The sequence below is a fragment of the Lontra canadensis genome, unplaced genomic scaffold, assembly GCF_010015895.1.
Source record: "Lontra canadensis isolate GAN:19392208 unplaced genomic scaffold, GSC_riverotter_1.0 scaffold10, whole genome shotgun sequence".
Taxonomy (NCBI): Eukaryota; Metazoa; Chordata; class Mammalia; order Carnivora; family Mustelidae; genus Lontra; species Lontra canadensis.
This window is the reverse complement of record NW_022631004.1, coordinates 23,806,826-23,819,973: the sequence shown is the minus strand read 5'-3', so window position 1 is coordinate 23,819,973 and position 13,148 is coordinate 23,806,826.

Here is a 13,148-nt window from a genome sequence, read left to right as displayed (position 1 = left end):
TCCAGTTTCTAGTCCAGCATGTAACTTGCTTGGAATCATCACTCTGTCCTCACAAGTAAAAAGTGAACAAACTAAAAAATCAACAAATCTTCTTAGATCCATCAAAGAATTGAGGTCACAAGGCAAAGTGCTTCTCCCAAAATTGGAGAGGTAAGCAGACAGATCCAAAGAATGACAACACACCAGGGTAGAAACCACAGCAGGAACCAGTGCCCAGAGGATAGAAAACCTGAACAGTAATTAATAAATTGGGGGTGGCTCAGAGTGGACAAGTCTGAGAGTTAAAACTTAAGGGGGACTCAGTTGCAAGAGGACCCCATCCTTTTGTGAGTTTTGCCTCCTATAGCTCTACCAGGTTCTCACCGCAAAGATCAGAAAAAATTCTTTTCATGCTTCCAGGAGAAGGAGAAAAGGAGCATTCCTTTCTTAATAAGGCCTGACTTTAGGAGAAACTGTTTAGTCGACTCTAATCTGCCAGGGTTTTATCAAAGCCTAACTGACCTTGGGGAAGGGAAATACCCAACTCCAGCTGACTCTAGCCACCCTGTCCCACCTAGGAGGGAAGAATTGAGAAGCATGCATGAAGTTCACATTCACAGGCCAGGCTCACTAAAAGACTAGGACCTGATCACAGGACTGTAGAACACTCCCCACACACACCTCACCACCACATTGCTAATGGCCTATTTATTGCAGCATCTTTCACCCAGTGCATCATGTCTGGCTTTCAACCTAAAATCACAAGACATCCTTAAAGTCAAAAGAAGAGACAAAGAAGAGACAAAGCAAATGTCAGAACCAGACTCAGATACGGCAATGATGTTGGAATTATCAGACCATCAAAAATAACTATGAGTAATTTATTAATGTAAGTAATATACTATAATATTAATATTCTACTGGAAAAAGTAGACAGCATGCACCCCACACACTGGGTCACCAAGCTATCTGTGAGAAAACAACACCCTTCCCTTTTCACATTTAAGCTTGCAGCTAGATTCCACCAACCACACATACATACTTGAAAGAAGTGAGAAAGCAAAGGAAACACTTGGTGAGGGGCTGGAGTGGGTGGTGGCTGAAGTGAGCTGAAGGGGAGCTGCACAATGAGTTTTAGTTTACACATTCATCTATATATAAACATGCAGCCTTGATGGGCTCCCACATGAACACTGACTGAGAGACCTCTGGCTGGCATGCTTCCTAAGGATGGATCCAGCAGTGTGGTTCTGAGGTCAATAGCCACAGTTTCCTCAGCAGGCTAATCTGTGGTGTGGTCTGGGACATTATTTCTAGAAGTTCAGCTTCAATCCATTTTCTCTAGAATGCCCCCAAATTCAGTAAGCCACCTAAATCCTTTAATACATTTGTTTTCTTCTTAACAAATAACAAAATTCACTCTAGTTATTTTACTAAGAACCGGAGTCAACACAACTTGTATTTTAAAATGTTATTTAGAAATATGGAGGCAGATATTAGGAAAACAATGGCTAAGAGTTAAAAGTAGTTGCCTCAGAGAAGCAATCAAGATAAGAAGGGATGGAGAAGAGCTGCCATTTTCTATTAAAAATCTGGTAGCACTAGATCACATTTTATTTCATTTATTGCTTTGATGTTTTTAACTTTTTTTAAAAATAAAGTCAAAAAGGCTTAAGGGAAACATTAACACATCATCGTCAACAACAATAACAAAAAATCTTCAGGCTACTAAATGCAGAGGACAATGTTTTACAATGGAACACAGCAAATATCATACATTCCTGATTTCCACATAGTCAAGAAATTATTTTTAGATTCCACTTGTTCTGGAATGATGCTTCCTTTCCACTCAAATCATCCAAAGCCATGTCTATCCTCCGCGTTCACTGCTGGGCAGAATGGAGAGATGGGTCTACCTCAGCTGTGGCTGCAGCAAAGAGAGAAGCAGGAAGCAGGGAACAGTTGATGCTCTGAGAACTTTACAAATAGCATTAAAGGCTGTGACACCAGGAAGTGCCTGTGAAGGACAAAGGTCGTGCTATGTGGGCAACATAGAACCAAGGGGCACCAGACAGGGTCTGAGCCAGACTGGGCAGACATTGGTTTCCCTCAGCCACCTACAGATAAGGGACTTCACAGAGTCTCATGGGAAAGGATGGGGAGTTAACAGTACCATTAGACTGCGGATTACCCTACTTTCTAGGGAAACTGAGGTTTAGAAAAGTTAAGCAACTTATCCAAATCAAACTCGTCCAAATCCATCAAACTGACAACTCTGTGGTCAGCACAGTAATTTGGAACACCCTTTTGGAAAGTGATATCCTTATTTGGATTCAACAAACGTGTTGAGGACTGGCTGGGTGGTAAACACTTAGCTAAGTGCTTTGCACATATTCAAGAGCATTCGTGTCCTCCAACCACATAATCCCACTCCTAGGCATCATCCAAGGAGATTAATCTAACAGACAAGGAAAGTTATATTCATGAGGAGATCCTCCTACAGCATTATTTATATGGGAACAATTAGAAACAACATAAATAATCAGTAAGAGAGAAATGATGGAGTAAATTAAGGCTTATTTCTTAAGGCATTTTCTATGGCTAATCATAACTTTTTATAAAAGCTATGTAGAAAAATAAGAAGAGTTTCAATGTTAACCTTAAATATAAAACAACTGCATTACTCTATGATAACTGTAGAAAAAAAAACTATATATATACACAATGTCAAGACTGAAAGTAAAATACAATGAAAATAGTTACTTAAAATGAGGGAGATTATGTATGATTTTTTTTTCTCTTCTTTTTCCCTCCCCCTTCCCATCCTGAACAACTCAATCCTAAAGCCATTAGATGGGGCAGGGAAGGTTGTAGGGTAAGTTTGGAGTGGAGATAGGGGAGCACCTGAGCAGAATTCAGTGTCCAAGCAGTCTGAGACATGCATACATGGAGAGGGCTGCTCAGTGCAGAGGCCAGAGCCCAAGCAATGTAAAGAGGGCCTTTATGTGAGGTGTTAGAGCCTGGGATGGACGTGAAGGGAGGAGGGCGTCCCCGTGGTATGGGCTGCCCAGTGTGGGGATCAGACCCTGAGCAAGGTGAGGAGAGTGGGCAGCCTAGTGTGGGAAGTCAGAGCCCTGTAATGGTGAATTGAAATTGAAGGTATCAGTGTGAACTCACTATTTTTAAGGTAAGTAGATAGACAGACATGGGTAGATACATATAGAAGCAGGCAGAGATAAACATATAAATAAAGGCATGTGTATATGTGTGAATATATTTACACACATGCTCTCTACTTTTGTCCTAAGAGGGCATGGGAGCAGTGATACCCCAAAAGGAATGAGCATACTTACTTTCCTAATTTTGGATTCTGAATACCACTGTCCATTATAAACAATCAGACTCCTTGGAGAAATAGCCAATTCCAGGCCTAGAGCAGGAAAATCACAAGATGGACCTAGAACATTTCTTTGTGTTAAAAAGCAAGAAAGTGTTCAAAGCATATTGGGACAATGCAAGAGAACACAGAGGATATCTTGAAGAAGCTCCCATTTTCTTTTTTATTTAATTACTATTTTTTATTATGCTATGTTAGTCACCATGCAGTATGTCATTAGTTTTTGATGTAGTGTTCCAAGATTCGTTCTTTACGTATAACACCCAGTGCTCCATGCAATACATGCCCTTCTTAAGACCCATCACTGGGCCAACCCATCCCCCCACCCCCCTCCCCTCTAAAACCCTCAGTTTGTTTCCTGGAATCCACAGTCTCCTATGGTTCGTCTCCCCTTCCGATTTCCACCCCCTTCATTTTTCCCTTCCTTCTCCTAATGGGACTGGAGAAGATTATGCTGAGTGAAAGAGAAAGTCAATTATCTTATGGCTTCCCATTTTCTAAATTGGGAGCCATTTAAGCATCAAAAGAAATGATAGTAACATATTAATAAATAAAACATTAAATAAATAAACCATTAAATAAAACAAAACCCTGAGCCCATATTGATATAAGTAAATAAATAAAAAAAAGTTTGAGAAGGAACAAAATACTTTCATTTTCAAAATAACTCTTCACAAAATACTTGCTATTTGTAAAGGGAAAATATTTATAGAGGACATGCCTGCCAGCTACCACATTCACCAAGTGACAGAGTGAACATCACCTAGAGAAGGACAAATGAAAATGTAAAAGAGCATAAACTGAATATTATAGTAAAAAAACATGAGATAAAGGAAATGAAGGACATTCTACAAAATGATTGACCTGCAACATTGAAAAGCATTAGTGTCACAAAAGTCAAGGGGGAATGGTGGAACCATTCTGGACTAATGACCTACGAAAGGCAAGACGTGCTTCTCAACTGGATCCTTTTACTATAAAGTAACAACTCATGAAACCTGAATGAGAGCTAAGGATTACATGGGAGTAGTGTATTAATTTTCTGGTTCTGATGGTTGTATTGTTGTGTATGTGGAAAAATGTCCGTGTTTGTAGGAAATGTCCACTATAGTAATACATTCATTTGCTCTGCTTGCCATAACAAAACAACGGACTAAGGAATTGTGTTTTCTTACAGCTCTGGAGGCTGGAAGTCCAAGATCAAGATGTCAGTAGGGTTGGTTCCTCCTAAGGGCTGTGAGGGAAGGGTCTGTTCCAGGCGTTGGCTTGTAGATGGCCATCATCTCCGTGTCTTCACATCATCTTCCCTGTGTATCACATCTGTGTCCAAATTCCCCCTTCCTATTAGGACACCCATCACATTGGATTAGGCCCATCCCAATCCCCTCATTTTAACTTAATTGCCTCTTTAAAGGCCCTAGCTCCAAATTCAACCACATTCTGAAGTCCCAAGAAATAAGTACTCAGAAAAATATCAAGGGGACACCATTCAGCCCATAACAAATATTAAGTGGAATGATGCGGCATCATTTCACCAACTTACTCTCAAATGGTTCAGGAAAAATGAGTGTTTTTGTACAGTATTTCCAATTTTTCTGTAAATGTGCTCTGGTTTAAAAGAAAGGAAAAATATGCTGAAGGTTGTCCTTACATTCTTTCTAAAATACTCTAAAACAAAATGAAGGCGAGAGAGTGATTGTGTTTTATAAAGATTCAAATGGAAAAGTGTTAATTTTTTCCCTGACATGACAACTTCAGTGATTTTGAAAATGCATTTCAGTGGAATACTTCATGCCTTCGATACAGTGGGTTTGTGACATATGGTGTAACCGATATGCTTTAATGCCGAAGAACACAACCACAATGAACTCATCAGTCTCAGGTCTCTGCTGGATTTCCCATCCACTGTTAAGCTCAGGCATTTTGCAGGATCAATGTGTTTATTTCCAAAGTGGCATCTTACATCATTTTATGGCTCCTTCAACAGGCTACCAGCTGCGTGAGCCTCCCACAGAACCACAACTAGCAACAGAAGGAAAGGGAAGAAAAGGGCAATGTAAAGGAGAGTTTGATTTCATTTTACCGGTGTTTGCCAAATTATAACATCATGCCATATGGTGGATGTATGACGGTGTTGGATCTGGAAAAAGCGGGTGGAGTTAAAGGAAGATGAGAAAGGATAAAAATGGGAGACTGGCACATAAATAAGCGCCAGGGAGAAATGAAGCTTATTGGTGAGCTCACTGGGAGATACCAAGATAAGATGTACACCATCAATCCCAACTTGGGCCTTCATCTACCACCTCCCTCCTCTGCTCCCCCGAATTCACACCCCTGAACAGAGATCCTGTTTCTTCAGTGCTCACATACCCACTGTGATGAAGAGATTATGAGCTCCAGCAATGCCCCCGACCCCTCACCCCCATGACTAATATGTTCCTTACAGGCCCCTTGTTTAAGGCATAAAACTCTCCTGTAGGGGTGCCTGGGTGAATCCATTGACTGTTGGTTTTGGCTCAAGTCATGACCTCAGGGGGGTGAGATCGAGCCTCATGTTGGGCTCCAGGTTCAGTGAGGAGTCTGCTTGGGATTCTCTTTCTCTCTTTCTCTCACTCCTTCTGCCCCTCCCTCCAACACACTCGTGCTTGTGTTCTCTCTCTTAAAGAAAGAAATCTTTAAAATTCCCCTATAAAAAAGTAATTCCATCAGCTCCATCATTGAGTTCTTAAATTTTTCCCTTTAAGATGTAGACCTATGCAGGAAGAGTGAAGTCATGTTAGTATGAATCAGTGTTTTTACAAGCTCTGGGGGACAGCACCTGAAATCACTCAGGTCTGAGGGAAAGCAGAGGGAAGGGGAACCCCACAGCATGAGAACATGGAGACCAGTTCAGGCACCCATTCTCTGGCATTCTCTCTCTCAGAGTGGATGCCTCTATTCCCCCATCCCCACCCCAGTGGTCAGGGAGACTGGATCAGGCACTGTGTCACCAGGAACCTCTGCATTTTCCAGGTCCTAACTTACTCTCTTTCTTCCATCTGGATTTCCCATCAGGCCCACAATCTCCACCGCACTTAAGATTTAATCTGTCCTTTATGGGTCAACTAAAATGTCGCTTGTGCCCTCAAGGCCTCTCCCATCCTCCCACCTACATCCCTATCACTTGTTCACACTGCTCTTCTAGCCCTTTTTTCGGCCATTTACTTGCGTTCCCATCAATCCTATTATCACGTCATGAATTACTTTAGCATATGCCCCATGTCTCGCTCCTCTTCCGTGCCTAGGTCCTATTACACTGCCTGGAACACACAAGTCTTTAATAAACATTTGCTGAATTAAATAGGCTCAGAGTTCATAAGACCTTTGATTTTCCAGAATCTTATTACATTCTTTTCACACAAACATATAGGAAGGCATTAAACCAAAAATGCACGGGAGCAAGCCTCCTCGTGCAGTAAAATTAGTTTCATGTTTCAAAAACTTTCATTAACATGCATTTCCCATTAAAAGGGAAGAACAGATCCAAGGGCAATAACTTCATCTTCACATACCTAGTTAGCTAACATGCATATGCTTTTGTACCATGGATTTGAAAGTCATGAACTTGAAAATCAGTTCGCCTTAACTTTGTGAGCTCTGAATTGCATTTCCTTCCCCATTTGCTTAACATCAATGACACCCAGAACAATGCCAGGAAAGGCTCTGGAGGTGCCCGTGATGTTATCAGTGGCTGCAGGGGAGCCAACTTGGGAGCCTGAACCCAGGCCTGGCCAGAAAACAAAGTTCATTTCAAAGGACTGAATTTATCACTCTCATTTGTTATTTGAACCCGGCTCTGAATGCTTTGATTCCATATTAAAGAGGTTTTTCACACCGAAACACTAGAATTCATGAATCTAAATGACTTCTCTCCTCTCCAAATTCTATATACTTGTTCCATTGACATTATCATTGCTCACAAGGTATTCGGAATTTCTCCTTGGGATTGCCTCTGAAATGTGTCAGCAAAGACTTTCTTTTGAAACGGAAATGGCATTTGCAAGTTGGGTCACTCAACTTCTTCTACCAGATTTTGCTCTAAATGACTCAGAACTGATTTCACAAACGAAATCTGCCATAAAAGAGTTGTGGGCACCGAGGACGCCGACATCCACAGCAACAGTCCCTCTGCCACAACAACAGAGAGTGCCAGGAGGATGCCATAGGAGAGACGGTACTCATTCAGAAAGTACATGTTTGGGCATGTTCACTTAAAGGTCGGGCTCCTAGCCTTCATCTATAAAACAGGAATGACAATTCACATCTGTAAAAGACCAATGATCTACAGAAGTAAATAAATGGTCATTTTGCAAAGGTGATAGAAGTGGTAACTAGGGGCACCTGGGTGGCTCAGTGGGTTGGGCCTCTGCCTTCAGCTCGGGTCATTGTCTCAGGGTCCTGGGATCGAGCCCCGACTTGGGCTCTCTGCTCAGCGGGAAGCCTGCTTCTCCCTCTCTCTCTGCCTGCCTCTCTGCCTACTTGTGATCTCTCTCTCTGTCAAATAAATAAATAAAATCTTAAAAAAAAAAAAAAAGAAGCGGTAACTAAACTTGTGGTCATCGTTTTGCAACGTATCCATGTATCAAATTGTTGTGGATCACCTTGTACACCTTACCCTACATGACGATATGTTACCATGGTGTCTCGATAAAGAAGCAGAGATTATTTTCAGAACGAAAACAATGATCTATGGAGGTGAAAAAGAGCTCAGCACCATCGGTTCAGTCGTTTTCTCAGTTCACCTTTATTATGCACTGACTCAGAGCACGTGCTGCCCCAGGGGCTGAGGGAAGAAACAGATGGAGGAGACTCGGTTCTTTTTCTCTTAAAGTATTCCAACGCTGAATGGGGGGAGAGACACATAGATCATTGCCACGTTATTTGAGTACTTTCGAGGAAGCATGCTACAGGAGAGCTGTGGGAGCGCAGAGGAGGGGAGCTGACCCACAAAGAGCCCATGGTGTGGGAGAACATGCCAGGAATAAGGAGGATGGGAAAACCCACCCCGTAAATATGAGCACTACTTTGCTTTAGGGGAGATCACGCTGCAACACCTTCTTCCCAGTCTAAAATATCCCAACACCCCCAGAGAGGCTATATATAATTTATCCGAAGCCTAGTAGAACATGAAACATAATAATCCATGCAAATTGCTACTCATTTATAGTTAATAAAGCCTAAGTCACCATTCTGTTTAGTGGGTGACACTCTAAAACACCGCATATTCTCACCGGCATGGAAACAAAGAACAAAGATAAATGATGATCCTCTCTCACTGACGGGTTAGACTCCTCCCTACCCAACCTCCCCCTTCTCTGGTCCAGTTACTCCAGTTTGTAACACAGGGTAGAAGAGGAAGGGGGTGTTGTGTTGTCTGAAAGTGGGGCATTGTCTCTACCTTCTAATCACGCTTCCTCGTGGGCAACTACCAATTAGCGCTGTCTGGTTCCCAGCCTTGGCGACCTCCTCCTCCTTCTAAAGTAGCACTTCCCGGTCCGGATCCTAGTTTAGAGCCAATCCCACAGCTCAGCCAGGCCCCCAGCCACGGGAATCCATTCATCTCACAGTCAGTCTGGCACCCAGCTTGTCCTTGCTCCGATACCTATAGGCTTCTGCCTATTTGCTAATGGAGCCATCAACTCACAGCACATTTCACAGGTAACAGTCCCAGGATACCCGTGTTGTATTGCCTGTCTTACAAATAAAAGTATCAAGGTTCAGAAGAAATTACGATATTGCCCAAGATCTTCTGGTTAGACAGCTGTGCAGCAGGGATTTGAACCCAGGTCTGTCTCATTCCAAATGCCCTGCTTTCTCCTCTGTTTCACCTCGGCTCCCAGGGACTCATGCCATGACTTCTGAAGAAATTGTCCCACCTCTCTGGTCCTTAGTCTCCTCATCTGTAATGGGAAGGGGCTACCTCAACATTTCTAAAATTACTGTCTCTTGGTGTGATCGTGTCCACAAGTTCACAGCGTAGGGCGAAAAGGTGGTGGAGGACTCCACAGACAAATACATCCGAGAAAACAGATTTAAACAGAGCCAAGGTATTTACTGTGGGACTTCTAAAAGCCGTTAAGATAACGATGCTTTGGGAATCTTTGAGACGGCGATATAGACTTATTTCCCTTATTTTACCACGGAACTTCGTTTTCCCCGGAACACTAGGATGCCCCAGAACCTGTTTGGGAAACACTCTCCTGGATGCCACAAGGTGCTTTCAGTTCTTCCAATCAGCGCCCAGACTCCAAAGACTCTGCTTCTCCTTCCTCAGCTGCTACAGAGTTTTAAAGCCATCGAGGGAAGATGCATCCATCATGTTTCTCTGTGGCCTACATTGAAGCTGCAGAGAAAATCCGTGCAGCTAATTAATGGAATCGTTAATTCTTTAGTTAGCACAAAGTAGGCTACCTTCCCATTTCCTCAGCAAGGACCAGAGTGAAAAGGAAGCCGCAGCTGCAAAGCACTCTCACAGTTTCGCAGCGCAGTCTATTCCTGGTCATCTATTTTTCCCAGAGCACTCAGACTTGGATTCATTTTCATAAACTTCAGGCTGCTATTTTGGGATTTGCTTTTGTAGGTCTAAATTGATTTAGTTCACAGTGGACTCTACTTCGTTGTATCTATCTAAAAGGAGAGCTGCCCATTTATCTGGATTTAGCTGTCATGCCGTGCGGTCTGGATGAAAGAGGCTGGGCTTACAAGGTTCACAGAGACTCTTCAAAGCCCAGGATGCTGTGGTCCCCTAATTTCTCATCCCACTTCTCATACATTTTCAACTCCTTAGGAAAGCCACTGAAAAATTTTAAATTAAAAAAAAAATAGGAAGGAAGGAAACAGAAAAGAAAGGGGAGAAAACTCTTTTTTTTAAGATGTCATTTATTTATCTGAGAAAGAGTGCAAGAGTGAGAGAGAGCACGAGTAGGGAGAGCAGCAGAGGGAGAGGGAGAGGGAGAAGCAGGCACCCCAGGGAGGAGGAAGGACCCTGATGCTGGGCTCAGATCCCAGGATCCTGGGATCATGACATGAGCCAAAAGCAGACAGAAGCCTAACCGACTGAGCCACCCAGACAACCCAAAAGGAAGATACTCTTATTTCCCTTCCTTTCCATTGCTTTTTGATTCCTATCCCCTATTTATTAAAAAAAAAGAAAAAGAAAGAAGAAAGAAAGAAAGAAAGAAAGAAAGAAAGAAAGAAAGAAAGAAAGAAAGAAAGAAAGAAAGAAAAGGAAGAAGAAGAAGTTTATCTGAGGTGGTTAAGTCAGGATGACCTGAGCAGCAAGACGAGAATCCCCGTTTTCCTGACTAGGACGGTAGATTTGATTGAAACTTGTACGCAATTTTCTACAAACCAATGGACAAGTCACAACAAGTGCATCTGTTTCCCCAACTATAAAATGGGATAATAATATCTCTAACCTTTTCTTCCATTCTTAGATTGCCCCAAAGATAAATTTGATGCTGTAAAATCCACTTTGAACATTTCAGTGAAAGGAACTACAGAAACAAAAGCAGTAGTTAATTACAGAGCTGCTTGGTAAAACACTATTGCATTCTGACTACAGTGAACGCAGACCAAAAATTTTATTGGATTTTGCTGCTCTGTTTAACCACCATATAATATATGACACATCCTGTTTCCCACTGAAAGGACCAGGGCTGGAGCATCCTGTCGTGACAAGATGGCAAGGAAATTAACAAAGCCTAGGAGAGTCATTTCCAAAGGACCATGAGATGACCTCAATAAGATCCCATTGTGCATAAATGGGACCACTGGAGCTTCAAAAAGAGTAATAACAAGATGGTTGAAAATATCATCATGTTTAAATTTATCAGCTTATAAAATATCTAAAAAATCTAATTCATGAGCAATATGTTCATTTCCATAATTATGGTGACAGTTTTGCAGATGTATACATTTATCAAAACTCATCAAATTATACACTTTAAATATGTGCAATTCATGTCTACTATACCTCAGTATTCATGCTAATATGTAAATAGATTAAATGATAAATCATTTAGTACAGGATAATGCTAAAAAGGAACTCATTATTTTGAATAATGAGAATCAAGCATTTTTTTCTTTCTAACCCAAATTGTACTTTTTTTTCACTTAAATTTTGTTAGCTAACATACAGTGCAATATTGGTTTCTGGAGTAGAATTCAGTGATTCATCAGTTACATACAACACCCAGTGCTCATTACAACAAGTGCCCCCCTTAATACCCATCCCCCGTCTAGTCCATCCTCCACCCACCTCCCTCCGTCAATGCTCAGTTTGTTCTCCATTGCTAAGAGTCACTTACAGTTTGTTTCCCTCTCTCCTTTTTTTCTTCTCCCCCTTCCCATATGTTCATGTTTTCTTTCTTAAATTCCACATATGGGTGAAATCACATGGTATTTGTCCTCTCTGACTGACTTATTTCACTTAGCATAATACACTTAGGACCATCCACATTGTTGTAAATGGCAAGATTTCATTTCTTTGCTGGCTGAGTAATATTCCATTATATAGACATAGATATAGATAGATATAGATATATAGATATATATCATGTCTTCATTTATGTGTGTGTGTGTGAGTGTGCACGCACATGTTGTATATATCATATCTTCTTTGTCCATTCATCACTTGATGGACATTGGGCTCTCTCCATAGTTTGGCTATTGTTGATAATGCTGCTATAAATGTCAGGCTGCATGTACCCCTTCATATCTGTATTTTTGTATCCTTTGGGTAGGGTAAATACTTAGTAGTGTGTTTGCTGGCTCTCAGGGTAGTTCTATTTTTAACTTTTTGAGGAACCTCCAAACTATTCTCCAGAATGGCTGTACCAGTTTTTATTCCCACCAACAGTCCAAGAGGATTCCTCTTTCTCCACATCCTTGCCAACATATGTTGTTTCTTATGTTGTTAATTTTAGCCATTCTGACCACTGTGAGGTGGTGTCTCATTGTGGTTTTGTATTGTTTTTTGTATTGTCTCATCGTATTTTCATGATGATGAGTGATGTTGAGCATCTTTCCATGTGTCTGTTAGCCATCTGTATGTCTTCTTTGGAAAGATGTCTGTTCATATCTTTTGCCCATTTCTCAATTGGATTTTCTGGCTTTTGGGTGTTGCATTTGGTAAGTTCTTTCTAGATTTTAGATACTAATCTTTTATCTGATATGTCATTTGCAAATATCTGCTCCCATTCCATAGGCCACCTTTTAGTTATGCCGGTTGTTTCCTGTGCTGTGCAAAAGCTTTTTATCTTGATGAAATCCCAACAGTTCATTTTTGCTTTTGTTTCCCTTGCCTCTGGCAATGTGTCTATAAGAACTTGCTGTGGCCAAGGTCACAAAAGTTACTGCCTATGTTCTTCTCTAGGATTTTAATGGTTTCCTGTGTCCCATTTAGGTCTTTCTTCCATTTTGAATTTATTTTTGTGTATGGTGTATGATGTATGGTAGTCCAGTTCCATTATTTTTCATGTTGCTGTCCAGTTTTCCCAGCATGACTTGTTGAAGAGACTGTCTTTTTTCCATTGGTATTGTTTCCGACAATTAGTTGACCATATAGTTGTGGGCCCATTTTGGGGGTTCTCTATTCTGTTCCATTGATCTATCTGTCTGTTTTTGTGCCAGTACCATACCATCTTGATGTCTACAGCTTTGTAATAAAGCTTGAAATCCAGAATCATGATGCCTCTAATTTTTTCTTTTTCAGGATTGCTTTGGCCACTCA